The sequence below is a fragment of the Tenrec ecaudatus genome, chromosome 10 (assembly GCF_050624435.1).
Source record: "Tenrec ecaudatus isolate mTenEca1 chromosome 10, mTenEca1.hap1, whole genome shotgun sequence".
NCBI lineage: Eukaryota > Metazoa > Chordata > Mammalia > Afrosoricida > Tenrecidae > Tenrec > Tenrec ecaudatus.
The window spans coordinates 147,340,782-147,353,408 of NC_134539.1; the positions used below are offsets into that span (position 1 = coordinate 147,340,782).

The 12,627-nt window shown below is 44.8% G+C and overlaps 1 protein-coding gene across 2 annotated transcripts in view; it reads left to right on the forward strand.

Moving 5' to 3' along the window:
- The first annotated feature begins 4,705 nt into the window (after nucleotides 1-4,705).
- Nucleotides 4,706-12,627, forward strand: part of LOC142460003 (ABC-type organic anion transporter ABCA8-like) — a 76,851-nt gene continuing 68,929 nt past the window's right edge. Inside the window, exon 1 of one of the 2 annotated variants that reach the window (XM_075562149.1) lies at nucleotides 4,706-4,926. The gene's annotated coding sequence lies outside the window, so the exon portion shown is untranslated. The remainder of the gene's footprint in view (nucleotides 4,927-12,627) is intronic. The other variant, XM_075562148.1, reaches the window with a different exon arrangement.

A 12,627-nucleotide genomic window follows, 5' to 3' on the forward strand; every position in this document is an offset into this window, starting at 1 on the left:
CAGCAAAGTGTGTGAAGAAAGCAGATGACTCCCAGCTATCAATCAGAATAGTGTCTGGGGTCTTAAAGGCTTGTATACAAACAGCCATCTAAGTGAGGAGTCAACTAAGTCCACATGGAAGAAGCACTCTAGCTGTGTGATCCAATGATGACATTTACAAAATTTGAATATGGTGAGACAAAAAGCATCAGAGCAAAAATTATGAACACCCGATTTGTGGCAGTCTATGGTGGGAACCCCAAACCCATCTGCAGAGTATCTGGTCAGGCTGAGCCACTGGCAGATCCTCTCTGGCCCCAGGCCAGAGTCTGGAACAGCCTTACTATCAGGCAGAGAGAGACCATTGTCCTCTTGATTATGCTAGATCGAACTTGATACTTGGTCAGTTGACCTTCCTGTAGATGTGACCTGAATTTGTTCTGGGTGCAAGTATCTCTTACTTGTTCCAGGGCAGAAATTTCTTCCCTGGCGTTTTGAATGTTGATGATGGGGGTCTTTTCCCTCTTACACATTATTTGTATTTTTGTCTTTATACGATTATGATTTTATCCTTTCCAATTTAGTGTGATTTTGTTTTTCATTGTTTTCTGTTGGGTCTCCCAGCTGTGAAGCACAGGAGAAGTGGATGCATGATGATAATAACTGACCCAAGGGGGTAGAGGGAATGCAGGGGTAGAGGGTGGGTGGTAGAGAGGAAAGGGGGTGTCAGGAGTAAATAATGAAGGCAGGAGGGGTGCGGGAGCACCATTGTGATTCCACAACTCATTTTAAAGGCAATTCAATCATGAGGGTTGTGGTCATGATTGTACAATTGTTCTTGATATGATTGAATGATTGAACTATTGAATCATCTGATATGTAATTTATAGGCCAATATAACTGTTAAAAACTGAAGGTCAGGAAGGTTAAGGAACTGAATGGATAGAAATGGAGCGCTCATGGTGCAAACGGTGAGAATGTAGCCAGGGCCACGGAACAATTACGTATGGATTTTGAAGGGTAATCTAATTTGCTGTGTAAACTTTCACCTATAACACAATAGAGAAAATTGTTTTAAAACCCCTATGACTAAAGAATGCCAAATTTTAAATGCACTGTAAAAGTATCTTGGTTTATGTTATCAACACTGACTCAATGGCAGTGGGTTTTTGAGTTTTGTTACGCACGCAATTTTGGTGGTTGGCTGATTCCCAAACAATGCCCGTAAATCCCTCCTTAGAATACTATTTTTAAAAGGCACCAGTAACTTTTGTTGGTCAAAATCTGGTCACCTGGAACCATTCTTACAAAGGAAGTCCATTCCTGCAGAAGTGGCCGACCAAGATCCCGCCACCTTTGAAAATGTTAGCCAATCAGATATGCCCCGATGGTACCCCCAAGCCCTCACCAGGCCCTTTGCCTTGATACACTTTTGTCCTTCTACAATTCCTTGAAACCCATTGTCAAAAGCTCCTGTAATCTTTGTTTCCCATTTTGCAAAACACTGCCACCACAATAAACTCTGATTTTCATTGCGAGCAGACCTGTCATTGTTTCCTTGCCGCAAACCCTGATAACCTGTTTCTGTTTCCATCGGTGGTGTGTTGGGTGCACATTTTTGTTTTGGATGACTTCAATATTCGTCAGTATCCTCTCAGAAATATACTGACAACTGTCGTAGAAATCCCTGTTGCAATTTTACTCAGAAATGCTCAATTATTCACCATGGAGGAAGGTAAATGTACAGTTAGCGTATTTTAAGAGCATCATTACTTCCTTCAGGGTCAAAGCTGGGTGTTTAGAGGTTATGGGTTGGCTGCCGGTTGCAAATCAGTAGTTAAAAAGCACCCGCCTCTCTGTGGGGGGGGGGGGGGGAAGAGGAACCTTTCTACTCCCATAGTTACAGAATGCCGCAGAAATGGTTCTACCCTGTCCTGCAGGATTTCTAATAGTTAGAATCAACTCAGTGGCAGTGAGGTTTGATATTTTTTTAAATATGAAAATTAATGAAATCCCAGTTATTTTTTATTACCCGTTTCTGGATTATAATTACAATGAAAATAAAATAACAACACACATGCACACAAATAGGTAAACTGCTTAGGGTCTAACCCACAACTATGGACTTGCTGTAGCAGGACGCTGAACATCTAGTCCCTATTTTGTGTTCTCTTGGAAGAAGTATTGCCAGAGGGCTCCTCAATGGTAGGGATGGCCAGACTTGGTCTTCCATACTTTGGACATGTTGTCAGGAGAGTGTCAGGAGAGATGGGTCCCTGAAGAAGGACAACGCGCTTGGTGAAGTCGAGGGGCAATGAAAAAGAGGAAGGCCCATGACAAGATGGATCGATTGGCAGAGGCTACAGCAATGAGGTCAAGCAGGGGAATATGGCGGCGGTGGCGTGCAACTGAGTCATGTCTCGCTTTGCTGTGCATGGGGTCACTGTGGACCAGACCAACTCCACGGCACCTAACCACAAAAACTACAAATCCCGTAACTCGAGGTGTGCTAGTCATCTTTACCCAGCGGTGTACAGGACTCAAACAAGAAATCATAGGTGGAAGCTTTTGGAAACTGAAAAGCTCTTTGCATGGAGCGTCTAGAGAAGTAGAGTGCCGTGAGTAGCGCGGAGCAATGTGTGCCACAAACCCTACCGGTCTCTATTGATGACTTCCTAGTACCTGCCTGGTGAGTCTCTGGTGTAGATAGCTCAAAGGCAGAGATCCCAGACTCTCACTGTCCTCACGTTAGCAGAATATTCCTACCACTGACACCTCCAATACCATGGTGGTTGCAGGCCACGTGGCTCAAAGGCCAGGGCAGCTTGTGTGTGTTGACCTGCTGGGAAGGGTTGTCCTACTTGGGTCCTATCCAGTGATGGAAGCTTGCCTGACAGTCAGCCTCTGAGTTGGAGCAGCATTACAAGGTGTGGGGTGTGTTGCTTCCAGAACCAACGAGAGGTAACCAGCACGGACAATCCTTCTCTGTGCTAGGGGAATGCTAGATGCCCCAATGTGTCTTGTGTTTTTAAGAAGACCTGCAGAACACCTGTCATCAGTAAACCTTCACTTAAGTGCCGGGTCCCGGAGTCTCCATGGGATGTACCCCTGCTCTCTGGAGCACTTATGTCTTGTTGGACTCTAGGGTTCTAGCATTTCTTGCTTGACTTCTCTGAGCAGCATGATGCCATCAGGATTATATTTTATGTGATGTCTTGGTGGTCCCAATCTCCTAACTCTGTCTTATGACAAAGGGCAGGAGGTTGAACAATATTATCATCTCCCCTACCCGAAGGTGAGCTGTTACTGATGCTCTTGGTTAATCACGAAAATGAATGCATTTGCCTCATCACTGGGTGAATGCCGTGCATCTGCTCAGGGAGAGTGACCATATCTGGCACAGGAGTTGTGTGTGGACCACTACTTATTTCAGCTGTGGTAGCCCACAGTCATTCTCCCAAATCCACCTGGCTTCTGCAGGGACCAGATTGGCAAATAACCTGGAGAGAAGCAAGGCATCAGCACCTTTGCGTCCTTTGGGTCACTATGGAAGCATTCGTCTCTGCCACCCCTCCCCACATGCAAAATGGACACCTCTGCCACTTCCCTTGTGTTGAATGAGGGAAGTGTCAGAGGTGTCCACTCGTCACTTCCCACTATGATAGCTACCTCTCCCCCCACCTCCTGCCAGGTGTAGGACCCAGTGGGAGGATTATTCCAACACTCCAGTATAGTAACTTTAATAATGCATTTGAGGGTAGGAAAGTGATCACTGGGTGTGTCCATAGGTGCAGTGGACTCGTGTAGAGTTTGACTTTGACCAAGACTCCCTTTACTACCTTGCTCCTAAAGCCCCACTCTCAGGGGTGGGGGAGAAGAGAAGATTGTCACATTGGAAGCTTCTAGGTGTCAGGGCCCCTCAGAGCTTCTGCCCAAATGTCACCCTTCAAATGTCACCCAGGTAAATGACTGCAACTCCCTTTGGAACAAGAAGGAAGGATGGGGACACGCGTCGTATAAACTGATCAACGTACTGCGGGTTTCTAAGAAGCTGACTGCTTCCGTCAATAGATCCTGAATCTGCAAGCTCACTCATTGGTTGGTCAGGAACTAAACAAGAGATCATGGCTTTATTGGGGTGACTCTTGCTCCTCCATCACTGCCTCCTGGCCGTTGTAGCTATTTAGCATCAGCCTTGTAGCCTACCTGCCTCTTTTGCCCAGGAATAATAATAGTGTCTAAATCCCACTTGTAGTGGTAAAATGTTGACTTTGCTCCGCGATCCAGTCAGTACGTCCCCTGTCATTCCTAAAGCAATCACTGAACTATAGCCACGCAAACTACTCTCAGCAACCCAATCGGCAAATTAGAATAGGACACTGAAGAAATGTCCCAGCCACCCCAAAGGAAGGCAGGAAATGTGAAACAGAGGCACAAAAGTCTGGGAGGACCAACAGAGAACAAACAACAGCCCCGTAGACCTGAGTGCAACAATAACAAGCCGTCCATCAGACCCTGTGGAGCTCGGGGTACAGAGAAGAGCCTTTCTCTGCTGGAGCAGTTTCCTTTCTGACGATTTAAAGACAGCACTGAAAAAAATCTTGGCCTTGACCGCATTCTTCTCGGATCTGAAATCTTGAGAAGGTCAGATTTCATGTCTCCCGACTGTTGGCTATCACGGGATCTATCAGTCACCCAAGTACAACTGTCATTGCTTAACAGGAAGTGCCTGGACGTCGGTGAGAAGGAATCCTGTGAATGTGCGCTCAGGCGGCCCCGCAGAACTGAGAGCCTGGCCTCGCTCTGGAGGCAGTCTCAACGGGTCACATCCCAGAAGGCAAACAGTTAAAAGCAAATTCTAGAGAGTTATGTGAGCCATTTGCCTCTCACTGCGGAGATCCTGGCTTAAAGGCTGCTGCTAGAGTTTCTACTTCAAACTACCCAAAAGTAAGTTCATGGCATTTTTGTTTTGTTTTGTTTGTGGTTTTTATTTTTGCATTCTTCTTCTTCTTCATTTTTTTCCCTCTCTCGGCCATGCATTTGTAAACCCTGGTTTGTGAACTCAGTACCAGCCTTCCGCGGAGAAATTTTTAGGAAAAGCAGTGTCTTATTTCATGCTTATGAATAGCTGGTATTGTACGCTAGCTAGATAAACAAGCTGAGTTACAGGAGAAGGTTTGCAAATGTATACGAACTAGGAGAACATGGGGAGGCAGAAAGGCGGATGGGGACTGGGTTGCAATTTGCTGGCACGTTGTAAAGAACAAAGCGGCTGGAGAAGGGATGTGTGAATCCGAGCTGTGTCTGACTTTCCTGTCTTTTATTGCACAAGATCTCCCTGCACTTTGGGGACCTGAGCCTGGTTTTCTGGATTTACGTCAATATCATCAAGGATGTTTACAGGAAAGCACCCCCAATCTCTCAATCTCTGGCTTTAAGAACTGTAAAACTGTAAGCTACGTTCCGGAATTGTGTATGCTTTAGATGCCTCCAGAGAATCCGCATATGAAATGTGCACCGTTTCCTAATTGCCACCCTATTTTGCATCCAAGATGTTTGCCAGGAACAGATCTTTTGTGCTTCTGTGGGGAGTAGTCAGGATTTTATTCTAAATGTAAAAACAATGGAAGAGGAAAACAATTAGTCTTTGTGATTTGGAACAACCTATCTTGTTAGTCCTCTTAAAACTCCAGAAAAAAAAAGTGGGGGGTGGGGGTGGGGGGCCAGGCAACTGGGAGAAAATCAAGCAGACAATACTAACTCACCATGAAAAAATTCTAAGGCATTTGAGTCAGGCCCAGGACTCCATACTCTGGACAGGGAGGGCATCCTCTTCGTTAGCTAGCACGTGTGGCAATGCAGCACCTCACCTTAGAAGTGTCCGCCGCCTTCTCTGTGCTCTCAACAATACAGAAACCCACAGACCCTCTTACTCCTTGTCCGGAACCTAATGCTGTCTTTCCTGGAGTGGTCTCCTCCTCCTCCTCCTCCCATCTCATCATCCCCTGGGCCTCCTGCCCTCTTTTCTTGGTTCTGTTTTCTATCTTGACTTCCTTTCCAACCAGGTATCTGTTTTTCCTCTGGAAGTGCTGTCTGAGGCTGTCCAATCCAATCTGCCACTCACTACTCTGAAACTAAGAGGCGCCCTGGTGGTGTTGAGGGTTGCACATCGTGCTTCTAAATGCAGGGTCGGCAGTTCGAAACCACCAGTCACGTCATGAGAGGAATATAAGGCTTTCTACTCCTGTAAAGAGTTATATTTGCCCTATAGAGTCACTCTATGAGACAGAGGAGACTCAATGGCAGTGAGTTTGTTTGGGTTTGGTTGTTTAAATATGAAACTGACCCTTGAGCAATTCATCCCAGTGTTATCTCAGGAAATAGCGCTCCCCCAGCACGAATGGGCTGAGTGCAAGCAGAGCCACTTTGTAGCATAAAAGAGGAGTTCGTGAGGAACTATGTCCAGCATAGACATGGGGGAGTCTCCTTGTCTCCAAAGTCAGGACTTCTCAAAGGATCCAACAATTCCCATCCTAAAAATAGACCCCAAAGGACTGAGAGCAGGCATGTAGGCATGCCAACACTCATGTCCATTTCAGCACCAATCAGTCACCAAAAGGTGGAAACAACCGAAGGTCCACCAACAGATGAATCCCATGCCATCAAATCAGAGGCCGGTTTCATCTTCCCAAAACTGAACTCCCTGCCATCAAGTCGGTCTGACTCACGGTGACCCTACAGGACAGGATAGAACTGCCCCATGGCTTTCCAACACTGTAATGCTTTACAACCTCTGTCTCCCACAAAGTGGCTGGTGGTTTTGAACTGCTGACCTTGCAGTTAGCAGTCCAAATTGTAATCCCTTTGGTCACAGGGGCTCTAAATGGATGAACAGATAAACAAGAGATGGTACATAGCTGTGGACTTTTACCCCGCCCTGAAGAGAAATGACGTGTTGACACCTCCTAACAGAGATGAACTTTGAAAATATTGTCCAAGCAGTCACAAGAAGACAAGTATTGTAGGACACTGCTTACACGGAATAACAAGAAGTAAAAGATGTCTAGAAAGCCACATTTGTTCATGGTTACTAGGAAGGGGACAGGAAGGGAAGTCAGTGCGTAGGGGACATTGAATTTCTGTGAAGGATGATGGAAAATTTTGAAAATCGAGAGTGGTGATGGTTTCACTACAGGAGGAGAGCAATTAATATCACTGAATTGTACATATGAAAACATGGGCATGGCAAATGTCTGTGTGTGTGCGTCTACATACATCAACCTATTGGCTGTCAAGCCGATTCTGAGTCAGAGCAACTCTAGCCTAACTCACTAGCTACAGATATTACAATAAGGAAAGGATGTGTTTTTAAAAATAGGCAGGACTTCTGAACCAACTAAGAAATGTCAGGAAGGTGTGCTGACTCTGGGCTCAAATTCTGACCCATTCTCTTAGTGTGCTTCCCCAAGAACTGAGGGTCCTTCCAGGATCCTTTCGCTTTTTGTAATTCAGCATGGATGCTGAATGACTCTTTCACAATTAAGGGCTTTAGAGAGCACTCAGTTCCCCCCATTTCTTGGCATGCACATTCCATTCACATAGCACTGATTGGTCTGGGCTGTGGACAGAGGTGAGATTGATCCTTTGCCCTGTAGCATCGCCTTCTAGAGGTGTTTGTATTGATAAATAAAATGCATGTATACATTGCTTTACCAAATATCCCATGTCCCAAATAAACACTGAGTTGCACACCCTTTGCCCAAGGTGGAATATACTGACACTGATCTGCTGCCTCTACCCAGAGTGAGCAAAGCTGATCTGATGCTAGAATCCTCTCAGATTGCTGTGCAGTGTCATGCTGCTCTCTGCAGGCCACTCTAGGTAAAGTCCATGGGCTATTTACACAATGGGTCAGGGCAGCTGATTCTTCCCCTCATTAAAGACCATCCAAGCTCAGCTCAGGTGGAGCTTCTCTGGAGGGCCCTAAGCCACAGCTCAAACTTATCACAGCCTCCCCATGGTCACGTGTGTAATCCATTGATTTAACCCGTGGATATAAGTTGTGATCTATTGATCAGGGTATTTCCTGTGTCAATTCTTTCTGAAGGCTCTGAAAAACTGAAATTCTTTCCTGGGTTCTGGTGATTTGTTGGCGTGGAGATGCCAAGGATGCTTCTTCTCTGTCTCTCTCTTTGTATTTTCTCCTTGTTTTTAAAGGGTTGGCATATGGTTTTTCTTTCTTTTTTAAAAAAATCATTTTATTGGGGGCTCAGACAAGTCTTATCACAATCCATACTTACATCCATTGTGTAAAGCATATTTGCACATTTGTTGCCATCATCATTCTCAAAACATTTGCTTTCTACTTGAGCCTTTGGTATCAGCTCCTCATTTCCTCCCTTCCTCCTCGCTCCCTCATGAACCCTTGATAATTTATGTTATTATTATTTTTTCGTATCTTATACTGCCTGGCGTCTCCCTTCACCCACTTTTCTGCTGTCCATCCCCCAGGGAGGAGGTTATATGTAGATCCTTATAATCAATCCCCCCCTTCCTACCCCACCTTCCCACCACCCTCCTGGTATCACTATTCTCCTCACTGGTCCTGAAGGAGTTATCTGTCCTGAATTCCATGTTTCCAGTTCCTGTCTGTACCAGTGTACATCCACTGGTCTAGCCAGATTTGTAACGTAGAAGACATTGGCACCATAGGACTAGAGCCCACCTACCAAACTATGAACCTCTTTGGCCTAACTGATAACTTCTTCACAGCACTATTTCCACAGAAGACCACATTTGCAGGTACTGGGATGGGAGTGTCAACCTATATCTTGGGGTGACATAATCCAACCCATTTATCCACTGTCATACTCTCTAGCCAAATCACCACCCCAAATCTGTCAGGTGCCCCATTACTGGCATATTTTCATGTCTAAGACATAGCTCACCCTCCTGTTTTACCAAATGCTCTAGAACATGGAAAGCTGACATAACCGTGATACTAAAAGGCAAGAGCTGTGGGTACAAAATTAAATTACAGTTCAGTGTCACTAATGTTAGAAAATTCAACCTAGTATGTTAAACATAGTTACCTAATAACCCATGTGAGAGAGATATGTGTGTATAGAGATGTCTTAGTTTCCTATGTGCACTGTGTACCTGATATGGGGAGATACATCATGTATGTGTGCATGTTATATGCAAACACACAGTTAAAGAGATCGACAGTTAAATGTGTGTGAGAGAAATGTTTGTAAATAGAGAGTCAGAGCTAGAGAAGCTACTTTAAATATTATTGTGGTCGCTTGTTCCTCTACCGTTTGCAATCTTGTGATAAGAGAAAGAATGCACCCTGAGTTTTCGGGAGGCTGTACCGAAGGGCAAGTCCCACGGAATACACAAAGTCCTAGAGATAAAGGCCGTCGGAAAAAGAAACACTGAGGGTCATCCCCTACCATCTGTTACTTCTAAGTGAGCCAAGGTCCTTGGGAAAATGATAAGGTCATTCTTGAGGGATTGATGAGGGTGGTTTGCAGAAGAACTGTTAATGACTCCTTCACAAGAAGTCTGGGGCTTCATCCAGACTTTTGGGGAGTTTGCTTTTAGTAGGTAAATATGTAAATTTTTAAATATTTAGTATACAGTAAATGTTTACATATTTAGTAGTAGTATGTAAATAAAACAAAATCACGTAGGAAAACTTACAGTGCTGCCTGGACAACACAAGAGAAACTACCGATTGTGTTGCCATATTACCAGTTCATACTAGAAAACGGCGTTATTCTCACAAAAATGGCATGGGCGAGGGTATACTAAAATTCACAATGCTGCGATGACTAAAGCCACAGGGAAGTAGAAAAACTAGAGCCTTCTTTAAATGAATAGAGATCATATCACAAAAACGTAGAGCCAAGAGGATTCCTCCTGGTGAAATGTTATACCGCCCACCTCAACTCAGAAGACAGACGGCAGTCTTTGGCCTAACTCTTCAACCCTGCACAGTGGTCCTAACCAATGCGCTGCAACACGATAGAAAAGCTGTATCGGATTACATTTCAAATGACAAGAGAATCTACATTCAAAGAGTCAAATGCATTCTTTAAATGTAGTACTAATTAGATCACGCATTGGTACTCTTAGCTACAAGATTAGCGTACAGAATAACGTAGTCTTTCTAGACATCACCAATTACCAATGCACCTGGGTAATTGATCCAAACAGTGGCCACAACTATCAACTTGGGGAGGCCACAAACTTTCATGAAGACTCCAAAGATATACTATATTCTTGAGTATAAGCTGACCCGAATATCATCTGAGGCACCTAATTTTACCACAAAAATGTGCTGGAAAACTCGGCTTATACACGAGTATATATGGTAACAGGATCACTGAACGCAACAATGCCCATGGGAAAGAAACTCAATGCCATAAAGGTGTCAATTTTCTGGACTTTTAAAATTGAACGCAACTTCAATTGGCAATTCATCCTGACACCTGTCGACGTGTCTCTAAGATTCCTTTAGAGGAGTTTATCAGGAGTTCTGGTGGTGCTGTGGTTATGTGTTAAGTGGGTGGTATGGTGGGGTGCAATGGGCTGCTCATCAAATGGTCAGTGGTTCAAAACTGGCAGTTCATAGGGAGAGAGGGGAGGCTGTCTGGCGACATGTCCAGAGTTGGTAAGATGAAGTCTTGCCATCCTTGCTTCAAGCTATGTATCTTTAATGTGTTAGGTACCATCAGATTGGTTCTAAGTCATAGCAGTAGAATGAAACATTGTTCCAGTCTGTACGATAGAATGAAATACTGTCTGATCCTGCACCGTCATCACAATCATTCCTGTGTTTGCACCTATCATTGTATCTACTGTGTCAATTCATCTCATTGAAGAGTTTCTTCCTTTTCTTGTGGGCCCCCTCTGTGCAGACTCTGGGGTTCCCCTGTCCCACACCAGAAAAACATGGAGGAAGGAGAGGAGTGAGATTGAAGAAGAGGAGAAAGAAGAGACAGCACATGCAGAATAAACCCGAACCCCCAGGAGGGCGATGAGAGGGGCAGCCAGGAGTCAGGGGACTTTGGGGAAGGCGGAGCAGGAACCTGGAAGAGTCCATTTTACAGAGTAGACAAGTTCCCCCAGAGCTGAGTGGGGCTGCGGGGCAGGGATGGCTGCCAAGAACAGGAGTCCATTGGAGCCAGTGCGTGTCTATATAAAAATGAAAATAAATACAATTTTAAAAGATAAAACAATTTTATATTGATAGAGTTGATGAACTAGTAACCATGTAAGAGGAGCAAATCTGGGCATGCATCATGGACAGAAACGTATCTAGGGTACATCAGGAAGGGTGACAAGTTGGGCTGTGATCGGAAAGGTCAGCAGTTTGAAGCAGTTTGAGTGACAGTCTGGGAAAGTCACAGGGGCAGCTCCCCGCTGTCCTATAGAATGCTTATGAGTTGACGCTGGCTTGATGGCAGTGAGAAACCTGGTGGGGTCGGCATTGGGTTGTGCTGCTGATCCCACAGAGATTTATAGTCTCCGGAGCCCTCTGTAGATAAGGTCCTGTGAGTTACGATCAATTTGATGGCAGTGAGTTTGTTGTTACATACCATCAAGTTGGTTCAGACCCACAGCGACCCTAGGAACAGCAGAACAAAGTACTGCCTGGTCATTCGGCATCCTCACAAATCTTCCTATGCCCATTGCTGGGTTTGTTATGAGAATAAATAAATCCAATTTTATATGAAAAGGCTATTCATAAAAACTCTAAATAGCCATTCAATGTGTTTTAGACGGAAAACAAGACTAAGAGTAACAAGACACCCTACACTGCCAATGAATTGACAAATCAAGATCGTATGCTTTGACCTATCTATAAGTCATTCATTGATTCCCTCCCCTCCCCCCAGCATAGGTGAGGCAATCTCCTCCTGTAAAGATTTACAGACTCCGTAACCTTGTATAAGGTCACTGAGCATTCCAATCGACCTGATGGCAGTCGATTGGGTTTGGATGTCCACCTGTGGGTACATATGTCAAAGGAATTCCTCGTTTATGATCTCACTGATGTCGGGTATGGGTCCTCAGCAGTCCACTGGAGGAGGGACTCAGGAGTGAGTCGGCAATTATGGAAAATCAGAGAGACAGAGAGCAGGGCACAGAAACTCCATGTCCCCATGCCAGGACCAAGAGAGAAAATGTAGTTTCCACTGAGATACAGATCTTTCAAAAGGCATGCATGTCATACAGCAAACACATTACACAGTCAATGGGTAATACCATAAGTGGGAGACATCATAAATAGGCGATGAAGTGAGTCATCGTCTTGACCTAGTGCTAGTTGACTTCAGACACCCCTCAGCCCTACCCAGGGGGAGTGATCTATGCTCCATGTCAACAAGAGACATCAGAAGAGGGTTTGCTCCATGTCACGGTGGGGTGGGCTATAGAACTTGATTGCTCTTATCTCTAGATAACCTTCAGGCATAGTGAATAGCCAGACACAGGAATGATTCATCTTTTATGGTTGCTCCCTTAGGACTGCTCCTTAATGGAGGGCTATTGTGTGTGTGTCATATTTTCAGCCTGGAAAAGGTATATTTAAAGGCATTTCTATCTCAGAACAATGGAGATCTTTCTTCAAATGGGGCC